The 14214-nt window shown below is 45.7% G+C and overlaps 1 protein-coding gene across 2 annotated transcripts in view; it reads left to right on the top strand.

Moving 5' to 3' along the window:
- The first annotated feature begins 12077 nt into the window (after nucleotides 1–12077).
- Nucleotides 12078–14214, top strand: part of TSPAN18 (tetraspanin 18) — a 122907-nt gene continuing 120770 nt past the window's right edge. For both annotated transcript variants that reach the window (XM_062577930.1, XM_062577932.1), the window contains exon 1: nucleotides 12078–12151. The gene's annotated coding sequence lies outside the window, so the exon portion shown is untranslated. The remainder of the gene's footprint in view (nucleotides 12152–14214) is intronic.

Below are 14214 nucleotides of genomic sequence, written 5' to 3'. Positions count from 1 at the left end.
GTCAGAAAAAGTGCCCAGAGAGCACTGTCAGGGGCACTGTTGCAGACCATTCAATACAGTTAAGATTGGTAGTACTCTGTCCTGCAGGGAGTCAGACTCCTCTTGCAGGCCAGATGGGATCCTGATGATTCCCTGATTGTATTTGTGGGTAGGCTGAGTTGGACTGAACATATGCAGAGGATAGTGTCTGAGTGAATTAGGGCCATTTCAATCCATTTGTTTTCAAATACACCGTGTTTGGTTTGGGCCATGTGGGGTTTGTTTGATGAAGGAAGAACCATTCTAATTGAATTCACTGGGTCAACTGTAGTTCACCCAGGGGGAAGGGCAAGGACTTTGCCAGAGGGATCTGCTATCAGGCAGGAAATTGTAAGAGCTTGGCTTTTTATCCTGGCAAAACCCATGGATCTTGATCCCACAGTCAGCCTCACATGATAGTGGAAAGCCCACTGCCTAAAAAACTCTCTGCATCCTAAAGACTTTTGCCTCATGCAGGAAGGAAAAAAATGACCTCAGGCTGTGTCCTGAGCTGTTAGTCCTTAGCACTGCTGCTAAGCAAAGGACTTAAACTGGCTGAAGAAAAGCACTTAACTATTTCAGAACCAGTCTCTCCTAACTGCAAACTTTATCAAAAGAGATCTCATGAGCACCAGCAGCTCCACATCCAGACTCCATTAGCACAAAAGCTCTGTATCTAGCTATGGAGACTGTGATCCACTGAATGTAAAAATTTAGGCAAATAGGGACAGAAGAAGGTGACTGTGTCTGTAGCACAGAGTAAGTACGGGATCACTAGTACTAGAGGCAAGAGGTAATGCAAATTATTACCCCCAAAAAAATCGATGCGAAGAGAAGCTTTCATTTTCTATTGGAAATTGCCATGGGCTACATTCAAGGGTAAAATCTATAGCTGTGTGTGTGTGTTCTAGTGGAGAATATTCCATCTGTCCCAGTAACCTCTTTTAATAATCTCCATTGGCTTCAGGGAAGGCTGGTAATGTGGACTGAGCACAGCTCTAGTCTGATGTCATCGCCCTACAAATGGGAGGCGAATGGAGGAGCAACGGGGAGTCCCTAATTACTTCCCCAGAATATAAATCTGTGATTGCTTTGACAGCTTCTGGACCAGAGAGCAGTATCCCACTGCCTGACACACCTCATGTCAAAGAACAGCTGGCTGTAATCCCACCTCCATTAACAACTCCATCCGTGCTCTGTGAGGAAGAAGAGAAGCAGGAACTCATGAACAGTGTGACACTTAATGGAGAGCTTGCTTCTTGGAACTAGATGCTCTGAGACTACCTGGATTTCAGCAAAAAGTTGTGCCTTTCCTCTCTGGCCTGTGATTTGTGCTCTGCAGCTAAGGCCTGATGTGGGTAGAGAGGTTGTCTTGTTATTGTAATGTTACACTAGGATGTGAGGATGCTGGTCACCCATTAAATGGTGACTCAGCCTCATTAATGTGGTGGATTCATCTTCAGGACAAATCCTGGAAGGTGGGAAGTCTCAAGTCCATACTCCCTTTCCTCCTCCATAATTGCCCTTTATTTAGTGATCCTGCTAAAGGAAGTAAGCTTTAATGAATGTGCCTGACTGATGAGGAAACCTATTGTGAATAGAAAACCAACAGTTCCTTCTGCCACTTTGAGAGGTGTTCTGTCATCTCCATGTACATTGGTATATTCAAGTGCAAATCTGCAGGTAGGGATGAATCTTGTGTTCGAGTAAAAGCATTTATATCACCTGACCCTGTCTGCAAGGCATTGTTGAGGCAGAACTGCTGTATGTGCAGCAAAATGCGGGTACACATATGGCCCAGTAGAGATCAGGACGAGAGAAGGTAGAAACTGGCTGGTACCTGCTGTTTGGAGAGCACTTCAGCACATTCTTAAGAGCAGCGGTTGTTTCCAGATGATAGGATTGATGGTTGCTGGAATATGAGATGATGGTGCTATAGGAAAAGGGTCTTACTATTCTGAAGAACCCATTTTAGAAATGGTTGCTCTTTGGATATAAGTGAGAATGTTTGTATCAGTGACTCATACATGTATTTAGTGGCTTGGTTCGTGTTTCCCACAGTGGAAGAATACTGCTAAATTCACTGACAAAAAATAAACTAAACCTCTGAATTCTTGCAGCCTCTTGAATTTGTATTCAAATCTCATTCTGAACTTCCCACTCTGGATGCATCCCTAATATACTGGTGTTACTTCAGTCTTTACTGAAATGCAGTTTCCTTTGAGAGAATCACGGTAAGCTGGCAAAGCTATGTTAAATGACACTCTGGCAGGAAGTAAAGGGGATAATATTTCACTGAAAGAAAATTGCAGGAAGTCAGTAGAATGTCTGTTATCTTAGCTGGAGCTGGCATTTGGCCTGGTTACTAAAGATAACACTTTTTTTTTTTTGCCTCCAAGACTTGCCACTAACTGCTTTATGACCATGTATCTTGATTCACATCTCAATCAGAACACCTCCAGCTGCAGAGCATCACCAGTGCCCAGGACTGACTCAGGACTCCTCAGCAGTATAGATAAAGTTGAATTTTTCAGCCCCAAAGATGAGGGACTGGGGTCACACTGCTTTTCCATGGGCAGAGGAAGAGTAAGTGGAAGGAGTGGAACTGTAATTGCAGGCTGAAGGGGGGAGTACTGGGGAACTGGACTTGCTGCAACTACTGCTGCCAACCACAGAGATCAGGCAAGTGACTGTTGCATCTCTTCCAAATAATCCTGACTGCAGCAGCAGCCACCAGCCTGCCTTTTCAGGCTCCAGCAGAGACTAAGTAGGTGGCAGGCTCTCTCTGAGCAGGCTTCTGTCCCAGGCAACATTCTGTTTTGCTTATTATCTATGACTGGCATCACACCGAAGTTGTGAATTCTCACCTGGCTTAAAAGAAGAAAAACACCACCAAGTGCACTTGTTTAGCTCTTTATTTACCCTCCCAGTCCCACTTAGTGCTAGAAACTGCTTAGTTTCTTGGACCTAATGAGACTGCTGTTCCAAAGAGATACGTGCACAATGTGTACAATAATCTTTATAAGGAATAGGAAAATGTTGATTTTAGAAATTATTGATTATGAAGATGTATTCTATGATTTATGCTTTGACTGCCAGGCTGAGCTCTAAGGAAATACCACTCTTGCTTCAGAAATGGCTGATGGGATTACCAGAGAAAGATACTCATCAGGGACGTGTTTATTCTACAGCTTGAAAGGCAAAATGGTTACATCTCCAGCTGATATTCTTGTAAATCAATCTATGACTGAGTCCCTGCTGACTTTGACATTCTGTGGCATAAGCCTACAACTTGGTGGTGCGGGGTGCAGCCTCATTCCTACCACAAAGATCCAAAGATTTTTGGATAGACTTTGATAGCAGCCCATCTTGGACTACTGATTTCAAAGAATTCAGAACTAGATGCTTTGCTGCCTTGGCATTTTCTTTCACCCTCCTCTTCTGAACTTCTTCCCTAGTTTCCTTGTACTTTTTTCTTTTTATGTTGCCAAAACATCATGTGTGCATCTGGGAGCCATTCCAAGTTCCAGCTGCAGAAGTGGGTCACTCCTCATGCAGACACGTTTTTAGGCTTTTTCAAATGCCCAGGCTCTTAGCATAGTACTGGGAGAGCCTAAGAGGTGCACTCCTAGCCTGTTGCATTCAAAGATTCAGAGTATAGCCAGCCTGCATCAGCTCTCATATTTGTTCTCTCTGTCTGTCTGTCTGTCTGTCTTCAAAAAGAGGTCTTGTAATAATCGCCAGCCAAAGATGAATTATTAATTTATTTGCAATGCTGAAGGAGATTTGTGTCAGAGCCCCAGCTCTGAGTAGGTGACTTGCACAGAGCTTAAAAGCATCTCTAGCTCACCCCCCTGCCTCATTCTGCATTCTGTGCCATTTCTCTCACTGCCTGAGGGCAGAATGTTTCAGAAAGTTGGAGTGGGAATATTTTTATTCATCCTGTTACATGAAGTTAATCTCATGTAGCAAAGCAGCTGTGTAATGTTTTGTATTAAATCTCATGTCTTCCCTTGGGTGTGATTAAAATTCAGGTGAAGGGTTTCTTTAATTTTATTTTAGTTCCCCACCCCCCTGCTCTCAAGGGGCCATTAGCCTTCGTTCTTAATAGCTTGCCTTCCCCTTGCCTCTTCAGGTCCTGCTGCACATGCAACTGCACTTCTCTGACTGATGAAGGATGAAGGCTCTTTAGTGACTTGTGCACAAGCTGCACATTAGGGAAGCCATTTCTGGCTCAGGTGAAGGGACGGCTGCTCCCTGGCCCATTGAATAAAGCCTTGGTTGGCAAATTCCGTATTTGCATGATTATAGCCTTGGAACACAGCGAATCCCAGTTGGAGGGAGACCAGCTGCTCTATCAATACCATGGGCTTCCCAAAACTATTGCTTCATTTCAGTAGCTGTTTCCAATAATGCCAGAGTTTCGCTTCTCATCCTTTGCAATGTGCCATTGCTTCTGCTTGCGACAGAGGTGCTTGCCCCCATTCTGTCAGGTTTCAGAGAAAAGCCTCTTCTGTCTGCCTCTGGCTCTCCTTGTCCTACTCGCTCTCTAATTGGTGTCCACATCTGTGGAAGTGAAACTAGATCACCTGGAAGACCACATACAGGGACCTGATAGAGTAAGAAGGTATCACAGAGGGACAAGGAGGAAAAGAAAGGATTTGAGTGAAAGTCCTGCAGCGAGCACAACAGGGCTGGAGAGAGTGAAAGAAAGAGAGCCAGAGAAAGGAAGAGGAGATGAAAGCAGGAGAGAGACTGTGAGAAAAATACTGGGAAGGAGAAAGGTGGAAACGTACAGACTGGATTATAGACTGCACAGAAGGAGCTAACCTGAGGGCTTGCAGCACTTCTTCCCCTCTGCACCTCTTCTACAGCAGTTGAAACTGCCAAGCGTTTTGGATAAACCCCTATTCCCCTCTAAATAGCTTAGTTTTGACTCAGCTGTCCTTTTCATGATTTCAAAAAAGCCCAGTTACTGTTTTCTTCTCATACTTTTAACTTTCACAGTGACTTTTGCCATTTGTTATCACAGCCTAGATCTGAAGAGCCAGAATGTGGCATGAAAGGCTGCTCAAAAGGGTCGATTCCAACATGAGGAGGAGCAGGAGGCCCTGGAGCCTTTGCCACGTTTTCCACGCTCTCCAGATTTCAAGGGCTTGATGGATTCAACCTTCTGGTAGTTTGAAAAAGCATCTTGGGGATCTCTGAGAACAGAATCTAGATTCTGGATCCTTCTCTGAGGGTACCTCAGAACAACAGGAAGCAAAGAGTTGCTTCTTTTCTCTTTCTTTGTGAGCTTTTGTGATAGATGTACAATAATTTAATCTCAGTATCTAAGGGCTATTCAGCTGAGAGAATGTGCCCTTGGCATTATTTCATTGAAATCAGTTTAGTTAAAACAGGGGTGAAGTTGGCTCCAGCCTTCAATAAATCCACAGTTATCTCTTCCTGATAGGAAACAGCAGCTAGTAACTCACAATGTTGTTTAAAACATTCACAGCAGGAATCAATCAGATAAGGGCTCACATAGTTCCAACCTGTATTCCACACTGGCCTACAAGAATCTCTATTTTTTTAATTGCAAAATAACAATATTTGTCTAACAGTCATTCCAACTCATGAGTGTCCAGCAAGCAAAAAAGGGGTCATTTTCAGGTAAAGAAACTTCATGTCTGAAGTAGCTGAGTGGAGTAGCTCAACCACAAGTTAGGAGCCCTAAATTCTAATGGCTTCTCCCCTTGGGGAAATCACGGCATATCTCTGAGGTTTGTTTGCCCTCACTTGGAAAAATGGGAGGCTGATTAATTAATGTCTGGTGAAGGATGCATAAGGACTTCTCACTTTATTCTTAAATTAAAAAAAAAAACTGAGCTGAACCTAGCATAAAATCTTCCTCAATCCCACTACACCACGTTCAGCAATCTCACAGCTTCCATTCTCAGCATAGGTGCCCTGTTTACTTGCAGGTTCCTTTTTGTTGGCAGAAGAACAGGGCTCCCTTATTCACATATACACAGAGGGACTCTTGAGACTGAGAGAAAAGAAGCAAAACTTGTGTGGTTTTCTTTCTGCCATGGCTGTATGTATGCTTGGAAGGGGCTTGAATGACATGTGAAGAAAGGTCTGCAGAGAGAGGGAATATATCTTTTTAGAGAAAGTAGTACAACTGAGAAAAAACAGAGAAGCTTTTGGGAAAATAAAAGTCCACTTTTCTACAGCAATCACAATTAGGTTATGGTAGCATCACAACAAGGGCGTTGAAATGGATCATGAAAAATTCTGGGATAATGCTTGATGTCCAGTGACCATTTACACTGTGCATATTCACTGTGCCAGTCATAGTGCTCTAGGTAGCTGATACCGTGGTTGCATTTTACAGACTTCTTGTAATCATTTTTACACAGCCATCAGTGATTCCCCCAGGGTTCAGACAGTGGACACCGTCAGCACCCTCTGGATTTAATAGCTGTATTTTATGTGACACCAGGAAAGACTTTAGGTCCTTCCCTGCCAAAAGTCACATGTTCAGCAATCTCTCAGTTAACCTGGTAGTGCCCATGTAAACTAACTTCTGCTGAATGGGGAATAGTTGGATGACAGCTTGCTACTTCCCTTCCCTGCAGAGCCCAGCAGGATGGCGGATTTGGAATTCTAATGACTTGCAGTTTTGCTTATCTCCTTAACCACGTTACATGTGCTTCAGAAGAACATGCCTGGATAAACCTTTTCCCAGGTTCAAGGGGAGCTATCACCACTTTTCTGGTTAGGGATCCCTCTGTACATAAAGAAATTAGGATCCTTTGCTTCAGTTGGCTCTTTGGAGGGAGTCAGTTGGGGAGAAGGGAAGCCGTGAAATAGTTTGATGAATAGTATCAATTTACGTCCCCCAGGAGGATTCCATATGTTTTTAGCAGATGTTTAACAAGTTATGGCAACACAACAGGCTGTGTTGAAACAAATTGCAGTGTGACCATCTAACTGTTGTTGTCAGAAGTGAAGTTTTCAACACTTTCAGCTGCCCCTTGGCAGTTCCTGCTTTTCTCTATAGGTAATTGTGAACTATGTACCTTTTCTTTGTCAGAAAAAACATGAAAAAATCTTAACTGTCCAATAAACTGTTACTTAATTGGAATATCTCAAGGAGCAATAAACCCTGAAGCTATGTTTGTTAACTTTCCTTTTTTTCAGGGGAGAAAGGTGTTTTATAAGATTGTATGAGAACAAAAATAGTTTCATAATTTTAGTGTTAGTTTGAGTCTTAGAAGTGCATTTCAGCCTCCTCCCTTAGTGTTACAAGAGAAATGCAAATGCCAAGAAGCATCAAAACATTTGAGGATAAATGTTGAGATGAGTAAGGCACTTGTCTGGGATCCAGGACCTCCTAGCTCATGTCCTGGATCTGCCACAGACCTCTAGCATTTCTTCATCCTTCATTCTTTGAGCCTCGATTTCCTGTTTGCAAATGGGGATAACTGTCTCTCCATATTTGTCTCTCCTGTCACATCTAGATTGGTACTATCTAGGGACTATCTGTTTTTCAGCTTTGCAGAGGGTCTGGTACAACAGGGCCTTCCATTTCGCTTGTCCTCAGTGTGTGAAAATGACTAAAGAGGGTGTGGGAGGACAGGCTAAGCTTGTTTCTCTGCAAAGTTTTGAAGTACAGAAAGACCTCGGTTGCAAATTTCAGAGGAAATATGAATGTTGAGGAGAACTTTCTCAAAGGAGGCACAGTTGGAAATTGTAGGATTTTGGCATAAGCTCAATTTTTTTTTTGGGGGGGGGGGGAGATGAGCAACAAAGAGTGAAAAGGATATTTTCCTTCCTCCTACCCCCCCTCCCCCAGTTAAATGATATATGCCTTTAGGTTTTGTTAATGACAGGGACATGCTTATCATCCCAGATATGTTCATTTTGCTTTAAAAGTATCCTTTCAATGCTGAATATTGAAATTATTATAAAGGAGTCTCTTAATTGAGTTTTTTCTGGGTAGAGTCCAAGGGTACATTCAGTTATTGCTTCTGGAGTTTGGTTTTAGGCACCACTGCCAGTTCTTTTGTTTAATCTTGCAATTTCAAAGCAACAAGAGGGAGGGGAGTGGGCAGGGGCAGAAAAGCATTCAGCAAAAATATTACCTATTTGAGTATCTTACAGAGCTTGAAGTATTGTTCGTGAACTGGTTAATCCTAAGCAGAGCATGCCTTTAGCCCTAGAGGGTGCTTCCCACTCTGTGGCCTGTGAGCCAATGGTTTGAGAAACGTAAGAAAGCCATGAGAAGTGACTACTAAACATGTTTTTTTGCCTAAGAAAAACATACATATATGTTAACACGTGAGCAAGTAAATATGAAAACAAAATAGGGAAAAATAAATTTGTAAATGGATACTCAAATGCAACTCAAATACCATGGCAAAGCTGCATAGGAGGGTCTGTGATATTTTTTTTCTCCAAAGGGTTAGTTGTTGCTTGGATAAAAGGATTGGGAAATACTGATATTGAGAAGGAAATCAAGCCATAAACATTCTAGCTTTAGTTTTCCCTGATGAGCCTGAGAAAGCAAAACTGCATTGAAAAACACACTGGCAAGGTTTTAATTACGATTTTAATGATGAAGCTTGAACAAACCTCTTGCTACCAGTACATCAGCTGCCCCCTCATGCTGTTTTCCCAGGCCTGATGGAGGGGCCCTGGGAAAGCAACGTGATAGCAGATGATCCAGCACACCGATCAGTGTAACTTCAATCAGCGCTGCAAGGGCCTGACACCTCGGAAAAACAAGCTCGCTTACTCCGGTGTCTCTGTCTGGGAGGAGGAGATCAGGTTCAGACAATCAGTTTGTCGTCTTAAGCTCTTCGTGATTGAGATCTTGTTTGTTTTGCACTCTCAAAAGTGCCATTCAGTCTCACAGCACGGTTAATAATACTGCGTGATTTCCACTGAGCACAGATTGCTCCCGGAACGTGCCATAGTTATCTGGAAAAAGACTGATATTCAGGTTCCAGCATGCAGATGCCAAAGAGTTTCCTTCTGCCCATCTGCCCAGGCAAGGAGCTGGGCTGTATCTCAGTCCAGCTCTAGGAACCACAGCCAGCCTGGACTGTAGCTGGCTTACATCTTTGTACGTCTTTACAGTAAACTGGGAAAGACGTTAGTAGAACTCCAGATAGAAAATAGCAGGAAAAGAGAGGGAGAAGTTTGAAGGCAAAGGAAGTGGGAGGAAAGGTGGGGAGGACAGGGAAGGAAGCAGAAGGGAAACTGCGAGGTTGAGAACTAAGACATGAAGTACAGACAGGAAAGGGTTTATGAGTACTGGGTGAGCTGCAGGGAGTTAAATTCAGGCCTGATGTAATTCTCTGGAAATCCATACAGTTACATGAGTGAGGAACCTTTCCCATTTTGTTTATATATTTCAAACATTGCAGTTTCTGCTTTGAAAACTCCAACATATCAGAAGCGTAATGGGAGAGGCTGTTCATATAACATAGTACTGAAGGGACAGGCCCTTCAGACAACACGGAGAGCTGTGGCTCTAAGCACGTCTGGAATAGCCAGGAGAAAGTAGCTTTAGTGTTTTGGGCTGGGATGAAACTATTTCCTTGTCCCAGTTTCCTTTCAGTGATTTATCAAGTCTATCAAAAATCAGATAAAATACTCCCCTTGCAAGCTTATCTACAGTAAAATTTGTTTTTTATCTAAGGTTGATGTTATGCTTTTAAGTTCACAAAGGGATATACTGTATCCTTTATATATACTGAAGAGGATAAATCCCTGCTTTAAATGCAAAACTCAGCTCAGCGCTAGCTAGGGATTCACAAAGCAGTTCCTTCATGATAGTGGAAGCACTATAAGCGCGGGAAGCTCATTTTCAACAGTGGCTCTTAAATTGCACGGTTGAACATGTAAGAGGACCATTGTATCTATGTGAGCATGTGGAAGATTTGAAAGCTGGGGTCACATATAGTTGACTTTTGTTCATTTACAAAACACAGTTTTATAAAATCAGGATGGAAAACAGAAAAACACATGTAAGTCTTTGGGTGCTTTGCCCTGTGCATTTTTCCAAAATAGTTTCAGAATAATGATGTCACCGAGGGGGGGGGGGGAGGGGAGTTGTTGGAAAAATGTCAAGGATGTTCCTGATGAGGAACGGATCTTGTCCACATAATCTGGAGATGTTTAAAACTGTGATGTTTCGGTCAAGGCTAAGCCCCTCCGCCTAAGATTTACACATTTGGCTACAAGACAGGAACTGGAGCCTGGTATCTAGGCAGACACACACATTTGCACAGCTAATTCACCAGGGGCCCAGCAAAACTGTCTGGCATGTGGGGTCCAGGAACGGACAGTGCAGGGGAAAAGTGTGAGGTGCAGACATCGTGATGGGGCAGTGCAGAGCGAGGGCTGAGGGAGCACGCTCCCGCAGGCCCGCAGAGCACAGAGGTAACCTCTAAGAGCCATGATCTGCTGTTGAAGGGGTTTGACGAGCCAGCCTCCCGGAAAATAGCACTCTGAGTCCTTTGCAAAGGAATCGAATGAGGAACAAGGCTATTACCTTGTGTCAAACTGTGTTTAATAAAGAAATGGAAATCCCGTACTCTGAGCCGCAAAGACCACGGAGAGGCAGGATCATGCTGTGAAAAAATAAATGAATAGTGAAACAGAAATGGAAGAACACAGGCCCAAACGTCACAAGAAAATATCAGATCCTTAAAATGATCACCTGTATTAAACAATAGACAATAAGGAAACATATGTTATAAATACAATCTGGCTTTGTAATCTAGCTTTTCTATTACACAGAAATGGATTTGGGACCATAAATGTTAAATTCCATGTATAGCTCCCTATTTCTATACTTCATTAGGAAAAGAAGCAAGCCAGTGCCAACAAATACCTGCACCTGGGGAGCCTTGTAACTGTTCATTACCAGATGTATGAGGCATTACTAGAGATATTTGTGTTCTTGCTACGAGCACATCTTTCTCTCTGTTGCATTGCGCTGTTAGACACTCCTGTTGTCTCTTGTTCTTCTAATGAATCTGAGTGTCTGGATTCCTCCCTCTGTCCCCCCCTTATAGGATTATGAATAAATAGGATTTCATATTAGTACAAGAACCTGTCTGTATGGAACCACTTACAACTTGCAGGATCTGGCTGATGCAGTACTGCACATCCTTTAGGGCTAGCTTTGTTATTTGTGAGTCCAGCTTACTAACTCCCTTGCTCCTGAGGCATTGATTGTTACTAAAATGCAGAGTATTTCCAAGTCATTTTTCCTCCCTAAACTTCTTTCCCTCCACCCGAACAAACACTTCTGTGAGCAGTGGAACCAGTGATTTCCTGGGAGAATAGAGCTTGAGTTGAACTTTCATGTGGACTCCCTGATGCCTAATAAAGGTTGAGCTCATGACACAGTTTTCCTGTATGCAAGAGAAGCTCAGGAGAGTTCTCCTCCTCCACAGTCCTCTATCTTACTGAAATTTGTAATTCTACCTATGTAAAACTTCGTTGAAATTGTTTAATAGGCTCCAAAATTATTGGCACACGCACAGAGCACAATTGCACGAGCCTTATTTCCTTAGGAAAGCAGGCGTAGAAGGGGTTCGCCTTTCCCGTGTCACGAGCAGGGGCTCTTCCCTGTGGTTTGGTCCGCGTTTTGGAAAGGCTTCGCACCCGCACGGCATCGTCCTTTGTCTCCGTCTCTTTACCAGATCTTTGCACACCTCCGGAGCTCCCTCACTCGGATACCCGTCAACAAGTGACCTTCCTGGATTTTTTTTTCCCCCCCGTCCCGGCGATCGCCGCACGGTGCACATCCCCCTGCCGCGGCGCTGCTGCCGCTCGGGGCCAGGGCGCCCGGGAAGCGCGGGCGCCAAGCCGAGCCGCGCCGCGCCGAGCCGAGCCGCGCCGCGCGCAGCGGGCGGGGCCGGGCCGGGCCGGGCCGGGCCAGCCGGAGGCGGAGGAGGGGGCACGGCCGGGAGGTGGAGCCGGCTGCGCTGGCGGCTCCGGCGCTGCGCGGCTGCCGGGCACGGGGCGCGCACGGCAGCGGGAGCCCAGCGCCGCCGGGAGCCGCCCGAGCCGGAGCGCGGCCAGCGGCGGGGCAGCCGCCGCGCCGAGGACGCCGCGCCGCCGGGAGGTAAGGGCCGGGCCGGGCCGGGGCTCGCTCCTCGCCGCGGCCAAGTGCGCGGGCTGTGCGCGCCCGGCTCGCTCCGCCGTGCCGCCCCGCTGAGGGTCCCCGCCCGGGGCGCAGGGACGGCGGAGCGGGCTGCGCTCGGCCCCGCCGCACCGCGCCGGCTCCTCGGCGCTGCGCGGGCGCGGAAGCGGCAAGTTTCGGTGCCCGCTTCGCCTTGCCGTGTCCCCCCCCGACCCCGCGCCGGCAGCCTCGGTGTGTCCCTGCGCCTCCCGAGCCCCGTTACCGCTGAGGCGGCAGGAGGAACCGCTGGGTGCCCGGGGGGCGCTGGAGCGGCCGGCGGCAGCGGCGGGGCTGCGCTGCCCCCGACGTGCGGACGGGGCAGGTGGGAGCGCCCCTGCCTTTCGGGCTTGGGGGCAGGAGCGCTCCCGCCGCACCTCGCTCTGCGCGGGCTGAAAGCCGCCTCGCCCCGAGCCGCTGCCGCCGCTCCGACAGGGGTTAACACTTGAAGTACCATCGGTGAGGCAGCACCCCACTGACTCTGTTTTTTTTAATAAACTCTGCAGCTGGACACTTAAAGCTGTATCAAAACTTTCTGATTTAAAAGCTGTAACCAGTGATTAGACAGCGTTTTTGCATGCATTGTCCTTGGGCGTTTTCTGTGAAGTCTCTCTGGTAGTTTTTCCCCCCCTTCCCCTCTAGTGCTTTTCTCAGCAATTAGCAAGCTCTGGCTGACTGCTGCCTGTATTTCTAGAAAAAAAAAGCAGAAAACTTGAACACAATGAATAGACTCTAGGCACATATTTCACTGGATAGCCAGTGGCTATCACAGCTTGTCGGTTGGAAATGTGTTGGAGATGTCTGTGTGACTGGCTGGGTAATTGCTCAAATTCTGAGCTCAGACTCATCTTGTATTTTTACTAGTGAGTAAGAAGTGGGTGGAATTACTGTAGAGGTCTCTTAATTCAACAGAATATATTGAAGTGCTTGATGGATTCTACCAGTAAAGCAATTATTTTGGTATTTAGTGTTTTTATGAGGACTAGCATTTCTTTTATCTAAAAGTGTGCAATCTGAGAGTGAATAATAGGAATATCGTTGGAACAAATGGGTGTGTTCTATTTTTTCCTTTTTTCTTCTTTCAAAGCCTAACTGACTGTGCAGCATAATGTCCAAACATACTTCTTGATCATCTGCTTTCTCTGGAATATTTGTATATACTTGATAAAATGACTCAACTGTTTGACCTCCCTGAAAGGCAGTTAATATTATTGTATTTATTGTGGCTGAAGTACTGCTTTTGTTGGCTTTAGCTAAAATACTGTACAACACAGTTACCATGAATTCAGTTGTAAGGGGGTGAGAAGAGGGAAGGAAGAAATTTATCTTCTCAAGAAATTCCAGACTCCAAGCAAAATCAAGTTACAATTTCTATCGACTGCTTCACACTTCCTGCAGAGCAGACCTTCACCAGCAAATTGCCTCACTCCAGAAGTTGTGCATTAAGGCGTTAAGAGACACAGGTGAACAGAGTTGTCTGTTCCTTGAAAAAGCAATAGGTAGAGCTCGATTACCAGTTTGCAAATCAAATCTGTGATGGGGGCCAGGTGGAAGAAGCAGGAGAGAGCCCTGAGTCACCGTGGTGAGCAGAGCTGGAAGCATTGGGGGTGCCCGTTTCCCTTGCTGGGCTCCGGCTGTGGGCTGAAACATCCTTCCAGACAGAGAGGCAGTGCTGCCCATGCCCCTGCCTCATCAAGGCTGCAGCTTGTACAGCTCCTCATCCTGGGAGTGGGGCATGTTTCTTGTGAAGGCTGCTTAGCTCCTCCAGCCGGAGGGCTTGGGTGGGTGATGCTGGCAGTTTCCACGAGAGGGCTTTCTTGGCGTGCTGTCGGTCTGGCTGTTCCAGCGCAGCCTTTGTAGCGTAGGCTGTCCCTCTGCTTGCCTTGTATGTATGGGCAAGCAAAATGAACCTGGAGGAGGCTTTTATTCACATGGCAAGTTTTTGCTATCCTCTTTGTAAATTGTGGGGAAATCCCTTTATTCTCTCTAGGGTGTAAAGACAAGATGTC

The sequence above is a fragment of the Rhea pennata genome, chromosome 5 (assembly GCF_028389875.1).
Source record: "Rhea pennata isolate bPtePen1 chromosome 5, bPtePen1.pri, whole genome shotgun sequence".
Lineage (NCBI taxonomy): Eukaryota > Metazoa > Chordata > Aves > Rheiformes > Rheidae > Rhea > Rhea pennata.
This window is presented reverse-complemented; position numbering and strand designations above follow the sequence as displayed.